At 49.3% G+C, this 21314-nt stretch overlaps 1 long non-coding RNA gene across 1 annotated transcript; it reads left to right on the top strand.

The window, feature by feature from the left end:
• Positions 1-489: 489 nt before the first annotated feature.
• On the top strand, positions 490-20877 carry LOC138527787 (uncharacterized). The gene is made up of 2 exons (XR_011284042.1): positions 490-19312; positions 19401-20877. It is a non-coding gene; the product is annotated as an uncharacterized lncRNA (long non-coding RNA).
• Positions 20878-21314: the final 437 nt, after the last annotated feature.

Genomic DNA, 21314 nt, shown 5'->3' on the forward strand with positions numbered 1-21314 from the left:
ATCATGACCTCGGCGGTAACGCTATTAGCGCGGGGGCTATTAGCGTGACGGCCATAGCCCCCGGCGCTAATAGCGCGGGATCACGAGTTGGGCGGACTTGGAGGTCCCCATTCCCCATTAAGCCCATTCGGGAATGCCCCATTCCCCATTGGGCTCAATGGGGAAAATTCACGCTCTTACCGCCGGCAGATTTCCCGCCAGCGGTAATAGTGCGAATTTTCCCCATTGAGCCCAATGGGGAATGGGGCGAAATCCGCCGAAGCCCTGATTCGGCGGACCCTTAAATCCGGCGGTAGTGCTATTACCGCCGGATTTAAGGGTCCGCCGAATCAGAGCTTCGGCGGATTTCGCCCCAGCTCTGAGCTGTGCTAGCGCGAAGATTCCCCATTGAGCCCAATGGTGAATGGGGCATTCCCGAATGGGCTCAGTGGGGAATGGGGACTTACATTACCGCCAAACTCGTGATCCGGCGCTATTAGCGCTGGGGAGTTCGGCGGTAGGGCTAATACCGCCCGCACTAATAGCGTTACCGTTACCGCCCAAGTCGTGATGAGGTTGAAACCGGGGGAAGGGGGGGTTACCTTTTGTATACATTCTTCAATGTGACATCACCGAGTTTGATCTCAGGTCTTGGCACGAGTTAAAGACCGCTCTTCTGTGATAAAAGCAATGCTAGACATTTGTGCCTCATCACGACTTGGGTGGTAACGCCGGCGGTATTAGCCCTACCACCGAGCTCCCCGGCGCTAATGGCGACGGATCACGAGTTTGGCAGTAATGTTAATCCCCATTCCCCATTGAGCCCATTCGGGAATGATTTAGCACCTTAGTCAGTTCGGGTTATAAATAACAGATGTGATGGGGTGTCCCGCCACAAAGAACCACACAGACTCTTAAGGAAAGTCCAAGGGTGTTTATTGAAGACGTTTGATGGTCAGAATGTCTGATTTTCAAGGTTCTTAGGGGCTTAATGGTGCTTGGGATATTTGGCTCTAGGGCCAGCCCTCTCTCGCTGATTTACTCCGGCCTTGTCCCCGCCTCCCCTAACCCAGGCGTACCTGTCAGGGATATTAGTAGCTCTCCCACCGCTAAGACGATGGCTACCTGACTCCCTAGGGAATTTCTAACTTTCCCTCTCTTGTCATCGGTTAGTACTCAGTGAATGGAACACAGTGCCTTCTTTCATCCAGCGTCACGCTCACACCTTTCACACCCTCTTGTACCTGTCCTTTTCTATACTGGCCTCTCAGGCAGTTCTCCTTCCACCACGTCACTTTCCCTCTAAACTCTCCCTCTGCCTTTCCCACCCCACCCTTCGATCTTTTTCTCTTACTCCTGTATTACTGTCGCTCGTACATCCACTACCCCTTCTTCCTCCGTTATTTATTTATTTGTTTGCTTTTTGGGCGCTTATACAGGAATTACAATTCTGTTTCAAAGCGCTCACAGAGCAGCAGGGACATGGGGTAGCAGTGCAATTAAATAATAAAAAATACAGAGGGGGAAGGGACAGCAAAACCCACTATGCCTTGTGAGTATTCAAAACGTACAAGTGCAGGAAGGTAGAGGGCAGTGGGGTAGGTGCTGAGGTGCCCATGTTACAGGGTGAGCCACAGAAGAAGTTCTGTGTATAGTAAGTGCTATGCGCCAGGAGCCACGTTGAGTGGAAAGTGCGAATCTCCAGTGCGGAAGGTGAGCCGAGGCAAGTGCTGAAGGAAGACAGACGCTGGAGAGATTGGGTGGGAATGGTAAGGGGCCCAATGGATGCATAAGGCTCCAAGCCACCAATCACAGCAGCTGTGTGATTAGCGGGGGAAGGAGGAGGGGAAGCAGGCGGAAAAGAGGAGAGTCTTAAGGTGTTTTCAGAACTTCAGAAGGACCTGCTCAAGACACAGCGAGAGGGTGAGGCTGTTCCAGAGGAGGGAACCAGCTGAGGAAAGCGAGTGGCCTTCTACTCTCTGTTTAGCGAACCTCTTTACACATGGAGAGCTGGTGCCATAGGAGGGTAGAGGTCTAGAAGGAGAGACAGTTGCAGATGGAGTGGTCCCGGCCCCAGACAGCCTTGTGGATGAGGCAGAGGTATTTGAATTTGATCCGTGCAGCAACCGGGAGCCAGTGGAGGCTTTTTAGGGCAGGAGAGATGCAGTCCCTGGGCTTAAGGCCAATGATGAGCACTGCTGCTCTATTCAGGATTAGCTGAAGAGGACGCAGAGTGGAAGAAGGTAGATTCAGGAGGAGGCTATTGCAATAGTCAAGCCTAGAGAGAACCAGGGCTCGGGTAACATGGAGCCTCTGGGGAAAGTGAGAAAAGGGAGAATTCCTTTGAGAAGGAAGAGTCGGAAGTAGGACTTGAGGGAGGAGTCAAAGATGACTCCAAGGTTTCTGGCGTCAGACGAAGGAGGAGGGGAAGAGCCCATGGAGGGTTGCCAGAGAGAAGGGAAGAAGGAGGGAGCAGGGGTCCCAATTGGAAAGATCTCAGTTTTGCTGGCATTAAGGCAGAGATCATTGGAAGAGCACCAATCCTGTATGGCAGACAGGTAGTCAGGGATGAAGGAAGGTGCGAGAGAGTCAGCAGGATGTCCGAAAAAGAGTCGTGTCATTGCATAACACTGGAAGTTGAGGGAAAACCAGGTGATGAGGCGTGCCAGTTGTGCAAGGTAGATGTTAAAGAACCTGGGCGAGAGGATAGATCCCTGGTGGCACCACAGGTGGTGAAGGAAGTAGGAAAGGAGAAGATGCCCAAGTTGACATGGGAGGAGCAGTCAGTTAGGAAAGAAGCCAGCCATTGCAGTGCCCATTCCGGGATACCAAGGGTATCGTGGAGCCTTTGTATGAGGATGTAAGGTTTTTTTTTTAACTAATTTTATTATTTTCATTAACAGTATGACTTACAGACTTTCACATGCATACACTTAACAATGCACAGCTGATTGTGTTTGTTTGATCCCCTTCGCCCCAACCCACCCATGCCAGCCTATTCCACGTGTTACCCCAAATCACATTCTAACTGACTGCACAAAGTATCTGTATTTATCTCTTTACTGTGTAGGAGCCTTTATTCCTGCCTGGGTTCCGCTATGCGTAGAAGCCATCAATTCTTGCAGCATAGGTCTTCAAGAGTCCAAGTCTATATTTAGTTCACTTTGGCCTTGACGGACCGCTTCTTGCCACACTGAGGTCTCTGCCAGCGACCATTTTTGAAGGTCACTCCACCACAGTTTGACTTCCGGACCCTTGTGTGCTTTCCATCCCATTGCTATCTTGCGTTTCGGTAGGATATATGCTAGGTCTTTTCAGTTTACTAACATGTTTTGCCTGCTTTGGTCATGCAAAGATGCCAAGCATACAGGCTGCGGGAGACTGTGTGTCCAATAATATACCTGTCTTGGCTAGGAGCTGAGCTATGTCTTCCCAATACTGTTGAATCTTCCTGCAGGCCCAGGACATATGTACAAGATCCGCATTAACCAATCCACATTTTAGGCAAGTTTGTTCTGTTGCTTTGCTAAATCTAGCAATTTTCTTGGGAGTTAAATACGCCCTATGGGTTATATACAGTTGTATTAACTGTAGCTTTGCATTTCTGGACACTTTTATATGATTAGTTTTCCCTCTACCCCAGTCCTCATCTGTCATCTGTCAACTGTTCCTGCAAATATGCTTCCCAGCTTTGCTGGGTTAGCACAAGCATATCCCTGCGCCGAGGCATAAGTAATTTGTTTATTCTCAATACCGTATGCCCCCCTTCTGAAATATCATAGTGTTTCTATTGTTTTATTCTGCTGCAATTCACTATCTATTTTCGGCCATTTCTGCTTTAACCTGGTAAGGAGTGTAGCATATATTATGTGTTGCCCACCATGTAAACCAGTTTCTGAGGCGAGTGCTCCGAAGTCATTGGCCTCCCCTCTTGTAATAAGTCTCCACTGTCACTACCCCCATGGGTTCACAGTACCTCCTCACATTCAATCTGAAGTGTAGGTCTTCTGCCTTTACTGCTATAAATGGAATCTGAGGAGAATAGGGTGACTCCTTCCCTAGCAAGCAACTAGCCCTATGCCATATCGTCCTTCCCAGCGTCTGCAACAGCAGGTGTTTCTGGCTATGTGGCGTCTGGATCCATATCACCTCTTTTAGAAAAAATGGGATGCAAACCTGCTGCAGCAGCAGTGTATCTTGCGGCTGCTCGTCTGACAGCCACTTTATAACAAATTGTAGTTGGCTCGCTACAAAGTATGCTTCAAAATTGGGCACTTTCATACCTCCCTGGTGTCAAGATGTACGTCCCTGGGACGTTGCGTACCTGTGTTTCCAGGAGTTGTTTGTTGAGGAGATGCCAGGCTGTCGGTTGGTGGGTAATCCGAAGAGAGGTAACGCCAGAAGTCAGCCCCACTCCCGCCCTAATGGCACAGGGCTGAAGGGGAACCAACTCCTGACGCCACAAATGAGGCACTTCCCTGGATCTTAATGTGGCGCCAGAACAGTGCAAGCACTGACAGGGAAGGCCGTCCCAACGAAGTACAGGACTGGTAGATGTTCAGGTCCGGATGAGAAACCAGGAAGGAAGGACGAGGATGCAGGAATACAGGATTGACAGGACTCCAAGCCAGGGGCAAACAGGCAGTCAGGATCAGGCAGAGGAGCACGGGGTGAGCCCAAGACAGGACCACCAGGAGGTAGGAGAGGAAAGTAAACTGGGCCCAGGACAAGGAGGGGGCACAGGGAGCAGAACAGGTGCTGGACGGAAGGGGTCAGAAAAGGACAGAACTAAGGCAGAACCAGGGCAGGAGCAACTGGAAGGGCAGGGAACAACCTCCCAACAAGGCAGGAGATAAGGCAAGACAGGAGCCCTACCCAGCAGGGCAGGGGAAATGCGAGGTGCTGAACGAGTCAGGACTCACACGGAGCGATGCAGCGGGTCGGGAACCAAGCAGCGTTGAGACGCGACTTGTTCCTGACCCGACCGCATAATAAGGAAGTCCCTGCCAAAACGAGGCCTGGCACGCAGCGCCTCCTCGCGCGTGCCCACGGTGCGAAAGCGAGGCTTGCCACGCAAGCTCCGCGCCGCCGCCTGACTGCGCATGCGCAGCATTCAGGAGTAGGCGAGATGAGCTGACGCGGGGCGGTGCTCCATGCACTCGTGGGCCCCCCCAGCGGTAACGGGGATACAGTCTCCAAGATCGCCCGAGACCCGGGGACCCCCTCAAAGACTGCCAGGTAGGTGGTGTCCTAACACTATGCCCCTTCCCAGAAAGACCAGGGGCCCCAGGCTTCCAGGGATGGCGAAGAAAGAACTTGCGAACCAGACAGGGGGCATGCACATTACCCCGAGGTTCCCAGGTACGATCAGAGGCAGGATAGCCCTTCCAATCTACCAAGAACTGGAGCACTCCCCGTCGGAACCGCGAGTCGCATATCTCTTGAACCTCAAACTCTGGTGTGCCCTCCACATCAACAGCGGAGGGACGAGAGCCAGAACGACCATAGGGATCAGGTAGGTACGGTTTCAACAAAGAAACATGGAAAACGGGATGGACTCGCCAGGAGGCTGGCAACTGTAACTGAAATGCCACAGATGAGATCCTCTTCACAATCCGAAAAGGCCCAAAGTAGCAGGGAGCAAGCTTGGTGGGCAAGTTACAGACCGGCAAGTTTTTGGAGGAAAGCCATACCTGATTCCCCACCTGAAAAGCGGGTTCAGGGCTCCGCCGTCTGTCTGCCTGATCCTTCATGCGCTCGCGAGCCTCAGCAAGAACATTCGTCGCCAGGGCATGGAATTCCTGAATCTTGGTCACAAGCGAATCAGCCGAAGGCACGGCACTGGGCTGGACTGGACAAAGTGGCAAAAGCTTGGGACGTAAGCCAAAAGTACATTGATGGGGGCTCATTCCGGTAGCCGTATGTACTGCGTTGTTATAAGCCACCTCGGCTAGATCCAGATGAGCTGACCAATTGGTTTGGGTGGCGTTGGCATAACAGCACAGGTACTGCTCCAATGTTTGGTTTGTACGCTCAGTCTGGCCGTTAGTCTGTGGGTGGTATCCAGAACAAAGGGCCCGCCGTACATCCAGGTGGCGGCATAGTTGACTCCAGAAAGAAGAGATGTACTGTGATCCACGATCGGTAAGTATCTTCTCTGGAAGTCCATGCAAACGGTAGATCTCGTGGAAGAATGCTTGTGCCATCTGAACAGCAGTAGGGATCTTGGAAAAGGGGATGAAATGGGCCATCTTAGTGAAGCAGTCAATGACAACCATGATACAAGTGTTGTTTTCAGACAGAGGGAGAGCTACAATGAAGTCCATAGCAATGGTATGCCAAGGATAAGGTGGCATTTCTGTGGGTTTCAGAAGTCCCAAAGGTCTTCTTCGTGGTGTCTTCGTCTGAGCACAAACAGGACAGCTCTCCACAAAATGCTTGGTGTGACTAGCGCACCCGGGCCACCAGAATTGTCTCGCTATCAGTTCTTGGGTGGATCGAATGCCTTGATGTCCTCCGATCTTGGAATCATGGAATCCCTGTAAGATAGCAGATCGTAGTGGAGCAGTAGGGATTTATAATCTGTTGTCATAGTAAAGCATCCCGTCCTTTTCTCTGATAAGAGGTAGTTCCTTCAATGTTATCCGTTCAGGGCTGGCCAAGGTGTCTCGAGCAACAGAACGCAGAAAATGAGAGACGTACAACAGAAAATGCTTTGAGGCGAGAAGAGACTGGTCCAGATGGTCTTGTTCAATGTCGTCTTCGAGAGAGCGGGAAAGCACATCTGCTTTCAGATTCCGAGAGCTGGGGATGTAGGTGATGATGAAATCGTAGTGGGAAAAGAAGAAGGCCCATCTAGCCTGGCGGGAGGTCCGACACTGCAAAGAACGGAGATACTGCAGGTTACGGTGATCAGTACGGACCTCTACCGGATACCTTCCGCCCAATAAATGGTATCGCCATTCTTCAAAAGCTGTCTTTATGGCCAGGAGCTCCTTCTCGACGACTGCATAGTTGCACTCGCTGGAATTCAACTTGCGGGAGTAGTAAGCCACAAGGAATTCCATCCCCGACTCTTGGTCCCTTTGTAATAGTACAGATCCTACGGCAAAATTGGACGCATCAGCCTCCACAATGATTGGTTTCTGTTCATCTGGATGATGCAAGATAGGTGATGTGCTGAAAGCTTCCTTAAGTCTCCTAAATGCTGCCGTGGTCTCAGACTCCCATACGAACGGCACCTTGCTGCTTGTTAGATGTGTCAAGGGGGCGGACAACTGGGAAAAGCGAGGAATGAACCGTCGATAGAAATTAACGAATCCCAAGAAACGCTGCAAGGATTTCACATCGTATGGCAAACTCCACTCAAGAACAGCTCGTACTTTAGCGGGATCCATCTGAATGCCTGAACTACTGATTACATAACCGAGAAACTCAATACTGTCCTGGTGAAAAAGGCATTTCTCGGCTTTGGCATACAGATGGTTGGAGGATAGTCGACTGAGAACTTCTTTCACATGGGAGACATGGTCCTTCAGGCAGGAAGAGAACACCAAAATGTCATCGAGGCAAACCCAGACGGTGACTCCAATCAAATCCGAGAATATCCCGTCCATGAACCGCTGGAAGACGACTGGGGCATTACACAGGCCAAATGGCATTACCCGATATTCGTAATGCCCGGATGGTGTTTTAAAGGCCGTCTTCCATTTGTCTCCAGGTTTAATCCGTACCAAATGATAGGCCCACGGGGATCCAACTTAGAAAAGATACGTGCTGTGCGCAGAGATTCTATGATGTCTCGGATCAAGGGAAGGGGGTACCTGCCCTTTCGGTGATGTCGTTCAGCTGTCTGTAGTCCACACAGGGACGCAAAGTGCCCTCTTTCTTTTTAACAAAAAACAGTGGGAATCCTGCTGGGGACTTAGAAGGAGCTATGTAAACCTTACGCAGACATTCCTCCAGATATTCTTGGAGTGTCACTCTCTAGTTGGGAGTCAGAGTACACTTTTCCGTGCGGGATGACCATGTCAGGTAACAACTCGATGGAACAATCACAAGGCCTATGGGGAGGTAATGGTATGTCCCCAGGCTCTGAGAATACATCTTGAAACACATCATATTCTGACGGAACTGATTCCAACAAGCAGACCCTAGATGTTTTATCTCCTTCAATGCTCATTGTAGCTGTCAAGGGTTTTGGAACAGCCCTGGCTATATAGCAATTTTGAACACAATGAGCGGAATTGAAAGTCAGGGTTCGTGTTCCCCAGTCAATCTTGGGATTATGCTGCAGCAACCAGGGTAGCCCAAGGACGATGGGATACGCAGGGGACTTGATCACATCCAGAGACACGATTTCCTGATGTCCATTGATTTGGAGCTGCAAAGGCTCAGAGTGTTGTCGAATGGGTCCGGAAGCCAACGGCGTTCCGTCGATCACTTCCACTAATGAGACTTGTTCCTTGGTAAGAAGAGGTATGCTGTTCCTGACAGCAAAATCAAGATCCAAATAGTTTCCAGAGGCTCCACAATCCAGGAGACCGAACATATCCACTGACTTGTTCTGCCAGGATACTTCAAGTTTCAACATCATCAAGACCACGGGCTGCATGGGCTGTAGGATTGTCTCAGAACCAGGAAGGGTTGTGGCAGTTGAAAGGCCCGTCCTAACCTTCCCAATACACGACAGGCCCTTCAGTTTTCCGATTTTCTCAAGGGTCGTAGGGGACAGGTCCCTAAAAAGTGACCCGCAGCTCCACAATACAAACACAACCGTAGATCCCTCCGGCGCTTCTTCTCAGTTTCTGACAATGGCCCTCTTACAGCGCCCAACTGCATAGGTTCTGGACCGGTTTCGGCGGTACCTGGTACTCCTACGGGTATCGGCGGGGCCCTAGGGAAGGTTCTTTCATACCGTCGTCTTTCACCCTTACGTTCCACCAATCTATGGTCTATCCGAAGCACCTGGTCTTGGAGGGCCTGTAAGGTGTCAGGTTCCGGTATGTGTAGTAGCTCATCCTTGTACTCTTCCCTCAGTCCTCGCCGGAACAGAGTCTTCTGGGTTATTTCCGGCCACAATGAATCAGTGGCAATCTGGCGAAAACGGCTAATATAGGAGATTATGTCGTTTGATCCTTGTCTGAGATCCACCAACTGATTCTGTGCTGTGGCCGCGAGATTTGGAGACTGAAAAACCTCCAAAAAGGCCTTCTCGAAAGCACCAAAGTCACTAAGAATGGGACTGTTAGCCGCAACCAAAGGCGTTACCCATGCCAGGGTGTTTCCGGTCAGGTTTCCCAGAATGTAACCAATCTTAGCCTTGTCTTGACTAAATTGTGCAGATCGGTACATGAAATGGATTTTACAGTGATTGCAGAATTCAGCCACGCATCTGGGATCACCGTCAAACTTCAGCGGTATCGTATGGGCCATGGCAGCCTCTGCTTGGGGAGCAGTACCGGCCCCGTGAACGACCATCTGTCTCAAGTTCACATTTTCTTGGCGTAGAGCGGTCATCTCCAATCTCAAGGCCCTCATCTCTTCTCGTAGTTCCTGAGTGTCGTCCATCTCGGAATCGGAACAAGTGGCAAGGCGTCTCAATCTGTCAAGATGTACGTCCCTGGGACGTTGCGTACCTGTGTTTCCAGGAGTTGTTCGTTGAGGAGATGCCAGGCTGTTGGTTGGTGGGTAATCCGAAGAGAGGTAACGCCAGAAGTCAGCCCCACTCCCGCCCTAATGGCACAGGGCTGAAGGGGAACCAACTCCTGACGCCACAAATGAGGCACTTCCCTGGATCTTAATGTGGAGCCAGAACAGTGCAAGCACTGACAGGGAAGGCCGTCCCAACGAAGTACAGGGCTGGTAGATGTTCAGGTCCGGATGAGAAACCAGGAAGGAAGGACGAGGATGCAGGAATCCAGGATTGACAGGACCCCAAGCCAGGGGCAAACAAGCAGTCAGGATCAGGCAGAGGAGCACGGGGTGAGCCCAAGACAGGACCACCAGGAGGTAGGAGAGGACAGTAAACTGGGCCCAGGACAAGGAGGGGGCACAGGGAGCAGAACAGGGGCTGGACGGAAGGGGTCAGGAAAAGACAGAACTAAGGCAGAACCAGCGCAGGAGCAACTGGAAGGGCAGGGAACAACCTCCCAAAAAGGCAGGAGATAAGGCAAGACAGGAGCCCTACCCAGCAGGGCAGGGGAAATGCGAGGTGCTGAACGAGTCAGGACTCACACGGAGCGATGCAGCGGGTTGGGAACCAAGCCGCGTTGAGACGCGACTTGTTCCCGACCCGACCGCATAATAAGGAAGTCCCTGCCAAAACGAGGCCTGGCACGCAACGCCTCCTCGCGCGCGCCCATGGCGCGAAAGCGAGGCTTGCCACGCAAGCTCCGCACCACCGCCTGACTGCGCATGCGCAGCGTTCAGGAGTAGGCGAGATGAGCTGACGCGGGGCGGTTCTACATGCACCCGTGGGCCCCCCCAGCGGTAACAGGGATACAGTCTCCAAGATCGCCCGAGACCCGGGGACCCCCTCAGAGACTGCCAGGTAGGTGGTGTCCTAACACCTGGTTGTGTGGTCTCTGCAGTTTCGTAAGTGCTATTCTGCATCTAGAGTCGTGCCATAAAAACCCACGACATGTAGTGTCAAGTTTCTTAAAGAAGCTCTTAGGGATGTCATACGGGACGTTAGTAAAAAGGTGAAGGGAGCACCACAATCTTCAACAATGCGGCTCTACCCATCAGTGAAAGCGGCAGTCTAGCCCAAAAGTCCATGGATTGCCCTACTTTTTCTGCCACCTTCTGTGTATTTTTTATGTGTTCCGTCTTGTGTTCATGGAAGATTTCCACTCCCAGGTATTTGAATGTGTTCACTTCCCACTTAATCGGGAGCACTGGCAGTGTATTCAGAGGTTTTCCTCTATATCCTGCCAAGGGGAACAAGCACGATTTCTGTGCACTAATCGTGATGCGCAAAAGGTCTACATAGCACTCAAACGCCTCCAAAATATACTGTGGGTTGGTTTCCGGGTGCTCTAGGTATAAAAGCATATCATCGGCGGATAGGGAAATCAGATTCCTTCTGCCATGTGTGACTATACCCGCACCTTGATACTCCTTCTGGAGATACACCGCTAAGGGTTCTAAGGCCATTATAAACAAAATAGGGGACCATGGGCAACCCTGCCTCGTACCTTTTCCTAGCGACCATTGGTCTGAGATATGGTTCCCTGCATTAACTCTCGCTACTGGACTGCTATATAGCAGTCTTAACCATTTAATATATGTGGGCCCATTGCCAAAACTCTTTAGTGTAGCTAGCAACCATGGCCATCTAACCGAGTCAAATGCCTTGACCACGTCTAGTCAGGCCACAGCATAATAATGCGTGCTGTCGATGGTGTGATCAATCATATGGTGCATCCTTCTCAGGTTCCACGTAATATTCCTATCTGGCACGTATCCCGTCTAGTCTGGGTGTATGAGCTTGGATATTACTGTCTTAAGCCTATTGGCTGATAGGACTGTAAGTATCTTCCCATCTTTATCAAGCAGCAAGAGGGGTCTGTAAAATCTGCAGTCTGTGTCTGGCTTGTCCGGCTTCAGTAACAGGATGACAATTGATTCTCTAAGCGATATTTGTAGAATACCTGTATCTAGTGCTTCGTTCAGGATTAACAACATCTGTTATGAATTACTTAAAGAATTTGCTGCGTAGTCTATCTGATCCCGGAGTTTTGCCAGTAGGCAACCCTCTTATAGTGGTTTCTAATTCTTCAAAGGTTATAGAAGGTTCCAGCCTTTCGGCTGCCTCCGTATATAATTTAGGGAGATCTATCTGTGCTAGGGCCTCATCTATTTCAAGTGACTGTGTCTCTGATGTCTCTGCATATAATTCCTTGTAATAGTCAAGGAAACATTTGTTTATACCCTCGTGCGTCATACATACTTCCCTGTTCTTCCCTTCAATCACCTGTATCATATCCCGCTTGGATTCGCTTTTATATAGCCGAGCCAGAAGCCTTCCTGGCTTATCCTCTTCTGCGTGTTGTTTTTTCTTTTTTTTAAAAAAACCTTTATTTATTACTGGCACAAAGATACAGGACAGAGGGTACATTTTGAATTATAACAAGCATCGCAGGGCTTGGATTGGTGGAGGAGAAAGGAAATATATAGATCTTCATACTCTTGCGCCCATGTTGGTGCAATCAACCATTCTTTTATACTTTGGGTATTCCTCTCCTTCCATTTCAATAGAATAGCTCTCTTTGCGATCATGCCTGCTATCTCTACTAACGAGCAATGAGTTTTACTAGTAACAGACGGCCAGATGCCGAGTAGTGTGCTCTCGGTCTAGTGGAATAGATAATATCTGTGAGATTGTGTTCAAGATACGGTCCCGGTATTTACCTATCCGAGGGCATGCCCAGAACATGTGTAGATGGTCCGCTGGAGAGTGTTGGCATCTAGGACAGACCTGAGGTTGTGTATGAGCCATCTTCGAGAGTCTGGCCGGGGTGTAGTACAGTCTATTGACAAGTTTGAACTGCTAGAATTTTAATCAAAAATTCTGTGAGACTTTTTGGGAATGTAAGCAGATGCAGGTCCATTGGTTATCTGTAATCGCGTAACCTAGTTTTTGGGACCAGCCTGGCGGGTTTGTGGATTATGGGGCGGGCGGTCTCTAGTATTTTATGTAGTGTAGAGAGAATATGTCTACAATCCCCGGGATTTGCAATATAGGCCAGTGCAGCGGTATTGGGGGGGTTCAGTCGGGTACGAGGGCCATCTGGCAGCGATGGCTGCCCGCAAACTGTAGTATGGGAGGTGCTCCATCTCCGAGCTCCCATGGCCCGGTGTCCAAGTGGCAGTTGTGATGAATTGACCTTCTGGGAATTGGTCTGCCAGGGCCATATAGCCTAGGCGTTCCCATGCTGATTGATCGCCCTATCCCATGTGGGTTTTATTTCAGGGAATTTCCACAGGGGGAGCCAGCAGTAATAGGGTTTCGGCGTGTCTGTGTGAGCGAACAGTAAGCGCCATGCACGCATTGTAGATGCAACCGGGTCAAAGGGACAGTCGTCTTTATAGCGATGATGAAGTATCAGCATTTTTAGATCGTAGTCGGTTGCCACCAGTGTCTCCAATTTGACATGCTGTGGGGTGGGATGTCATGGGGGACCAGAACATGGCGAACTGTGCCTGGGCTGCTAGCCAGTACAGTTCTAGATTGAGGGCAGTGAACCCCCCCCCTTTGCCGTAGGGGTATGTCATCTCCACCCATTTCTTGCGAACCACACCGAAGTGCCATAGGAACTGAGCGAATAGGGCATGAGTTCTGGCGAAGTATGGTTTTCCCAGCCACACTGGAACATTAGTGAAGGTGTATAGCAGTTTGGGGAGTATTACCATCTTGATTAGCGAAAGCTTAGCAGCAGGTGAGAATGGGAGGGCCTTCCGTTTGTGTATTTTGGATTCTGTGTATGACTTAAGGTATAGTTGGCATGCAGTATGGTTGGATGGCCATGTGAAACAGTCACACCCAAGTATTTGATGCAGTCTGGCGACCATCTTAATGAGGAGGTACCTCGGTAATCAGCAGTGGCATCAGCGAGGGGAAATCTTTCGGACTTCGAGAAATTAATCGTGAAGCCCGAGAGTCTCCTTATGGGTGTGATGTCCTGTCCTTGAGGATTGCGGCCAAATTAATTGCGGGGTCACGGATATACAATTTCGAATCATCCGCATAAAGACAGACAATCTCAGGCGGGCCGTCTAGTTGGATTCCTCTGCGACTGTGGTGTATCCTGATGTGTTCTGACATGGGCTCGATGGCAAGGGCAAACAGGATAGGAGAGAATGGTCATCCTTGCCCGGGCTCCCCTTTCAAGCTGGAAGTGAGCAGAGGTGCAGGCATTTACAAGAACCCTGGCCAGTGGTTGTGTGTATGTAGGAGTTTGATATACGTAATCATGTTGGGGCCGAATCTCATTGTCTCAAGAGTTGAAAATGAATCGTCCCAAGCAACCATATCGAATGCTTTTTGTGCATCAATCGTTATTGCAACTGCTTGTGCCGCGTGGTCGATCCTAGCCATTATATTAACCAATCTCCTGATGTTGAGGGTGGTGGACCTGCCAGGGATGAAGCCAACCTGGTCTGGGTGGTGGGTGGCCCAAGTGTGGCATTAATGGAAGAAGGCAGTTGGCCAGGGTTTTCGCGTATATTTTAGTATCACAATTGATGAGGGAAAGGGGTCTGTATAAGCCACAGCCATTGCTAGGCTTGTCTAGTTTCAGCCTTACAGTGATTAGAGCTTCCCTCAAGGATTCTGGAAGATCTGGCGACCTAGGGATTCCTCACAGAGAGCGAGGAGGGCCAGGGCCAGTGTCGCAGCATATTCTTGATAGTATTCGGCCGTGAGGCCATCGGGACCGGGGGCTTTGCTTGGGTAGGGTAGAGATGACTGCTACAATCATCTCAAGAGTGATCAGCATTTCGAGCTCCTCTCTGATTTGGGCATTCAGCGAAGGCAAAGGGGTACTCCGAAGGAAAGTCTGTATAGCTTGTTCATCGCCTGGTTTGGGTGTGGTATATAGGGTATGGTAGAATGTGCGTAACACTTCGACCACGTCGGCATCAGACCATTTATTGTCCCCATACATGTCGAGGATGCAGTCCACTTGGTCCTTGCCATGCTCGAATTGCACCACTCTGGCCAGTGTCCTCCCTGGGCCAATCGCCTTCACCATACTTCCTTGCCGCCGTCGGACAGAAAAAGTACTGGGCTTCTCTTGTGGTGAGGCCCTCAAACCTCTCCAGCAGTGTGGGGTCCAATGTTCTAGAGTGTTCCTGCTTGAGGCCTCTGAGCAACCCCTCTGAGTTCCCGAGCTCCCTTCTAATGCACTGAAGCACCCCTGCCTCTCTCGACATTGCCATGCCTTTGATGTATACCTTAAAGGCATGCCATCTAATACTGTGGAAGGTGTGGTCTGGTGTATTGGTCACGGAAAAAGTGTCTATATCAGACTTATGTCCGCTTTGAAAACAACATCCAGCAGCGCCGTGGATTTAAACCTCCAGGCACAACCTGACGGGCTCGCTTTAAATTTCAGGGTGAATGAGATCGGGGAGTGGTCGGATAGAGTTTGGGGTCCAATGTGCACTCCGGACACTCTCCCAAGCAACGAGCTGGAGTTGAGGAAGAAATCGATACGGGACGACATGTCATGGACCGAAGAGTAGAAAGTGTATTCTCTCATTAGAGGGTGTGTGGTGTGCCATGTGTCCCTGAGTTTGAATGCCTGCATAATAGATAGTAGTCGGCAAGCCGCATGTGATTGTATATGGGGGGCTTTGTTAGACCTGTCAAGTGTGGGGTCCAGGATGAGATTTAGATCACCTCCCCATATCGGGGGGGGAAGCTGAGATAGGCAGTCAGAATATCGCTGAGTTGGGCAAAGAATTCATTTGAGTTTATGTTGGGGCAGTAGGTGTTTATAAGTATGAGTTCTAGCCTTTCCAGGACACAGTGTATTACAAGGAATCTGCCCTTATGATCCACATAGGTATGTTTCGCTACGAATTTCAGGGATTTATGGACCAACACCATGACGCCTCTGGATTAAGTAGAGAGCGAGGTGAAATCTCTATTTCCCCACCATGAGGTAGCTATGTTGCGGCAAGTGTTTTCTTTGGCATGTGTCTCTTGTAAGAGCAGTATATTGGCCTAATGCCTATGTGCGTGGGAGATTATTTTGCAGGACTTGTGAAGTTTCCCAGACCCTGAATGTTCAGCTGAGTATCTTTACCTGTTGCACCATTGCTCCTTCAGTGGATCATGACTGTCCCTGTTTGTGCATGTGGCTGCGGTGTCCTGGGTGTAAGAATCCCGTATGACCCTGAATCCAGTCGCCAGTTTTTCAGTATTTTCCAGCCGTCGTACTGGTGGGTAGGCGCAACGGGCGCCGTTGTAGTAGCTTACGTAACGGGCGTATAGAGTAACCTCAGAGTCGGAATGTAACCCCTTTTTGGTAACCCCTCCTCACTGCCTCCCCCAACCCAGCAGTGTAATTCCCTAACCCTAGCTTCTCCCCAACCATCCCTACTTGCCAACGGGGCATAAGGAACGAGAGCAGCATACTTCAAACTAGCAACTACAAATGGGAGCAGCTTTGCCTTGCGATAACAATCGACAAAAGGGACCTTACGTCCCATCGATAGCAAGTGTTCAGGTGGCGAGTTTAAGGAGGTTACAAGCAGCACGTAACATCAGAGACGTTTTTATGGGAGGGCAAAAGGGGCACTTTCCCAGTGCCCCCACCTTGGAGGGGGGCCCCACAAGGCTGCCTGATCTGAAGAAGTAAGATTCCATTGTTCACCAGTCTTAAATAGCACACGTCAGGATATTTTATGGGGTGCTGCTGAGGCTCTAAACCCATTGCCTTTCTGTTTTGACAAGTACACTCTGCCTTGATCAATTTATCATGTATTGTATCCAGGAATATACGAACAATTTGAGATCCAAGTCTGAATTCCTTCTTTTCCCGGGCTAGGCGGAGAAGTGTGTCTCCGTCCCGGTAGCTCAAGATTTTTGCTATAATAGGCCTGGGAAAGTCTCCTGATTTTGGCTTAAGTGATGGTGCACAGTGAGCTCGCTCTACTGCAAAGAACGGAGAAAGGGTGGGTTGGTCTCAGGGTCGGATAGGCTCCTCGGCCAGGCCGAAATCGTCCCTGGGGAGTGGGGGCCGGTTTCTGGCCATGCCTGGGCCGGTTTCTGGCCATGCCTGGGCCGCTTTACAATTTATTTTTCTTCACATTTTGTTCCAAAAAGCCTTTCATCCTTCTTAGGTCGATAAATGAGTACCAACACAGGTTGGGTGATATTGTATGCATATTTGTTCTATAAAAAAGAGCTTAAGCGTAAGTGCTATACAATATCATATTATCATTTGGCCTTGGCCTTGGACATCTGCTTGGATTCACAGTAATTTAGTGTACTTGGGTATAATGATATTTGATGCCACTTCCTGTTTTGTCAAAGGGTGAAAGGTCGTGTTTCATCGCTCTTTGGGGTGGTGGTCAAATGACATCACTTCCGGTGATGTCATCAGAGGCGAGGGGTGGTCCACTTTTTTTTAGGAGAATGGTGGGCCACTTTTTTTTGGGTGACCTGGCCTATTTCTTGTCCCAGTCCGACCCTGGGTGGTCTAGTAGGTCCTTGAGACTGCCAGTTCCATATTGCCGGTCAAAGCATTTTCTGGGACCCCTACTATCTTGACGTTCCTACGGGATCGCGATTCAAGGTCATTGCACTTGCCTTTGACTTGCTTCATGTCTCTGGAAAGGGTGGCCACCGTGTCCTGCAGTAAGCAGATGTTATCTTCGTTGGTGCCAAGTCTGTTTTCTGCTTTGGTTATCCAAGCTCCCTCCTGTGCCAACTGAGAGCATATCGAGGCGACACTGGTGTTGAGGTCATCCAGTTTTTCGTGCATGGCTGCGAAGCCTTTCGCCATGGCCTCCATCATGCCTGTAAGGTCCAGGGGTATTGTGGGCGATGGAGCGGAGGTGGATGGGTCCGATGATATTTGTCTAGGTTGGTTAGAATCTACTTGCAGGGTTGCCTTAGCAAACTTATCCATTGCCCCAGTCTTCTCCCCCCCCCCCACCAGAGCCTTGGATCATGGCTGGGTGTTGCTGAAGTGGGTAGTGCAGAGCCTCTGTTGTAGGGTCGGAAGGCCGTGGTCCGCTTCTGGATTGCTGCAGTTCCCGTGCCTCAGTTGGCACTGGGTTTCCAGGCCAGGCGTGTGATGTGGGCACCCACTTAAGGGGGAGGTTGGGGGTGTTGTATCGTGGGAGGCTTTGGCGACTACTCCAATGGGGTATAGTTAGGCTTTCAGGCCGTTGTGCTGAGCTGTGTGCTTGGTTCCTGATGCAGCAAGGGCCACCTCGCCTGCCCGGTCTCGCTGGTGGTGTGGGGTGGCCAACTGTCCGACCACCCCACCCTGGTGAGATGGAGCATAGCCCAAGGGCGGCCCCCCCTCGACGGGCGGACCACGGCAGGGTAAAGATTTGCCCCTTTTGAGCACTTCTGGATGGCATTCACAGGCCCTGTGCAGCTTTGAGGTGCAGTGTAAGGGTCATGGCTTGCGCTCTGGCGTGGATTCTCTTTTTGGAGTTGTATCTGTGCAGTACGTTTGGCCAGGAGCAGCAAGACTTTCAAATAGGCCCTCTCTGGTGGGATTCGAGCTCTGGATGAGCAGAGGGGCACCAGCAGATGAGTCGTGGTTCCCAGGATGGGCAGGGACCCCTTCGGCATTTTAGGAGGGGCGTTGGGGCCCTTCTCAGGATTATGTGTCCATATTGTGGGGTATCCACACTACATACGGTATAATTTTCTGTCATTGTTCATTAAAATTTATCAAGAACTGTTCTGTGCTCAAAAAGAGGGACACTGAAAAGATACGTTTCACCAGAAGCTGCCATTCGGCATTGCTTGACTAGGTCACAGACGTTTGACCAACGCTGATACCAACTTCTAATTTGTATTACACTATTAACACAAATTTACTGCATACCCATGCAGGATTTTTGCTAATATCGGACCCGGAAACAACATGGGCTACCAATTCCGCTTTTGATGCACGCTGCTCTCTGTGCCTTACATGACCACAGATTGCACCTTGCACCCGCACGTGCCCAGTAGGATACCAGTCAACCACTGCCGCCATTATCAGCAATCATCTAAACTTGTTTGCAATATCCATTTAACTTGACAATGCTGAGGTTATTTCTACATACACAGCAACTACAGTGCCACTGCACGCATATGGAGAAGTTGTTGCCATTTACCTTAGCAACAACACGAAACACGAAGCCTCCACTCACCCCTCATCGCTGACTGTGCTACACAAAGACGGCACCATGGTCACTGTGGCAACGCTTTTCCTGCTCAATCACGAACCTGGAGGCGGTATCATCCATTAAGTACACCCCCTGGCTTGATGCTCCGACACAAGCACTTGAACGCGTTATTAAACCTTCTCCTTACAAGAGAATTTGCATCTCATTTTGTTTTCTGTTTCATTTTCTCTCTGTCTACTTGAGTAACTTTAAAACAAGTAACGATCCCACGCCCGGGACTGCACAATTACCAAATAGTAGTGTCCGCCGGGGAGTGCCGCTCTTTGGGTCACCATGACTGCAAGCCCTACCATACAACTACAGAGACTGCGCGTCAAGAGTAAAGCAGTCCTTCAGCACCAGGACGCGTGCAGGAAATCAAGCCTCATTCAGCTCCGGAGTATGAATCGGACATACCTTTTTCTAAGTAAGCAGCCACAATAGTAACTAGGCGTTGAACGGACTGTGTGAGGCTCTGGCATTTACAGTAACGCTTTCTTCATACACACTCACAGCCTCGTGTATACCTCGTGGACACACAAGTGCAAGAGGACTGGAGTAACCCGTGTGCCTCCATCACAGCGACTACCCTAACAGCATTCTGTGCCTGGAAACCTTCTTCCACTATTCATTCAGGGACCCGAAAATCGCAATAAAGGTATGCATCCACCATTTTATTTTATTTTTATTTTCAAGCTTTATTTCAAAGTATATTCACATTCCTCTGAGTCTCTACAAAGGGTTTTTGAGTTAGAGCCTCGAATCCCACGACCATACTAAACCAGACTGCTACAGTATGTTTCCTCATTAAGAGAGTTACCCTAAACTAGCCCTCACCAAACATTTGACTACACATAGATTAACTGCCATAGACAACCAAAATACAACAACATTTGAGTCTCAGTCCTGATTATGCACTGTTCCAATAATAATAATATGTCCAGTCCGCTTTAAGACACTGTTAAAAACAGCTACTCTTGGTTTCTATAATTGCTTGCATATGAACCTGAGATTTACTAGCAGTCCTCCCTTCTCGATCACCGATACTAGGGGCGAGACAGGAGAAAAACAAAGAAACTACAGAACCAAATTAAAAACAAGCAGATGAGACTTTTGAAGCTCCAATAACAAATACCTGGAATTAGACCGAAGGTAAAGTATAGACAAGACATTGGTCCCTACCAAGCAACTTATGAAAAACTGTGACAAACTAGCAGGACACTCTTATCTCGAATAATATAAATGTCCTCATTTTTACAGCAACCAGGCCATCTAATCTTACTAATTACTAAGTGACTACAAGGGTCAGTCCACCCGCTCCACAGGACCGTCCGTTTCTGGGAACAAGGTCACATGTTCTTCATACCCCTGTCAGAGGTACAGGGTGAGTATCACGTGGACACTTGCTCAACAATTGAATAGCAGTATCTTTAAAATAATGTTTTTTGTAAGAAAATGTATTAATATGCTTTGAACAAAACACTGACATGTATATGTATCTGCCTCCCTCCCTTTTAGGACTATGAGGTCCATTCGCCCTGAGGAAGGCTCAACATAGACTTTGGCAAAGCCGAAACGTGCCTTTAGTGCCCTTCTTTTTGAATAGACTTATACGAGCACTGATCTAGAATGTTTGGATTTAGGAACATGCACTTTGGCAGATCAGAAACATGACCAAGTACTGATCATGTAACAGAACAGAAAATCAATCAGGAATAGGTTTCCTGTTACTGTTCAAAGTAGAAGAACAGCTCTACTACATAGAAACACTAATGATTCTCCTGATCCAAATCTATGTGTTTTGTGTGTTTCAGAACCTTTAATCCTCTTTTGTTTATCCGTTAACTTTTGTTTTGGTTTATATATGTAATTGTGATGACCCATTTTATATATCTTGTGTTGTTTTTCGGAGTTCAATCTTTAGAAATTGTTACTGCAACATGTATTTGTGAATATGTATTGAATTACTATTAAATGCTAACAAATTTCAGACATCTTTTTATTTGTTTTCTTATTTGTGACCTCTTTTGAGCTCAGAATAGTTCTTGATAAACTATAATGAACAATGACAGAAAATTATACTGTCTGTATTGTGGATTCCCCTTCTTCTTTTGTCCAATATTATATACTGTCCCAAATCCACACTGACACCAAGGGGCAACCCTATTTTTTGTGTATCCGTATTGTGGGGTGCCACCATCTCCGTGGGCACCTGTAGCCCATTTCCCCCCGATCTGCAGCCTATATGTGGGCTAGTGGGTGCTGTGTCATAGATGGAAAATGCGGGCAGTTAGGGTCGTGTCACAGCACCCCTGAGGTGTAGTTAGCCCTGCATGGCCCACGCGTTCTCTAGGGTACTCCCCGGGGGTAAGCAGGATGGCTGTAGGTTTGGGGAGAGCCTCTCACCTTGTGTGCAGCCGATGTATGGT

This window comes from Ambystoma mexicanum, chromosome 1q, assembly GCF_040938575.1.
Source record: "Ambystoma mexicanum isolate Mex_15411 chromosome 1q, UKY_AmexF1_1, whole genome shotgun sequence".
NCBI lineage: Eukaryota > Metazoa > Chordata > Amphibia > Caudata > Ambystomatidae > Ambystoma > Ambystoma mexicanum.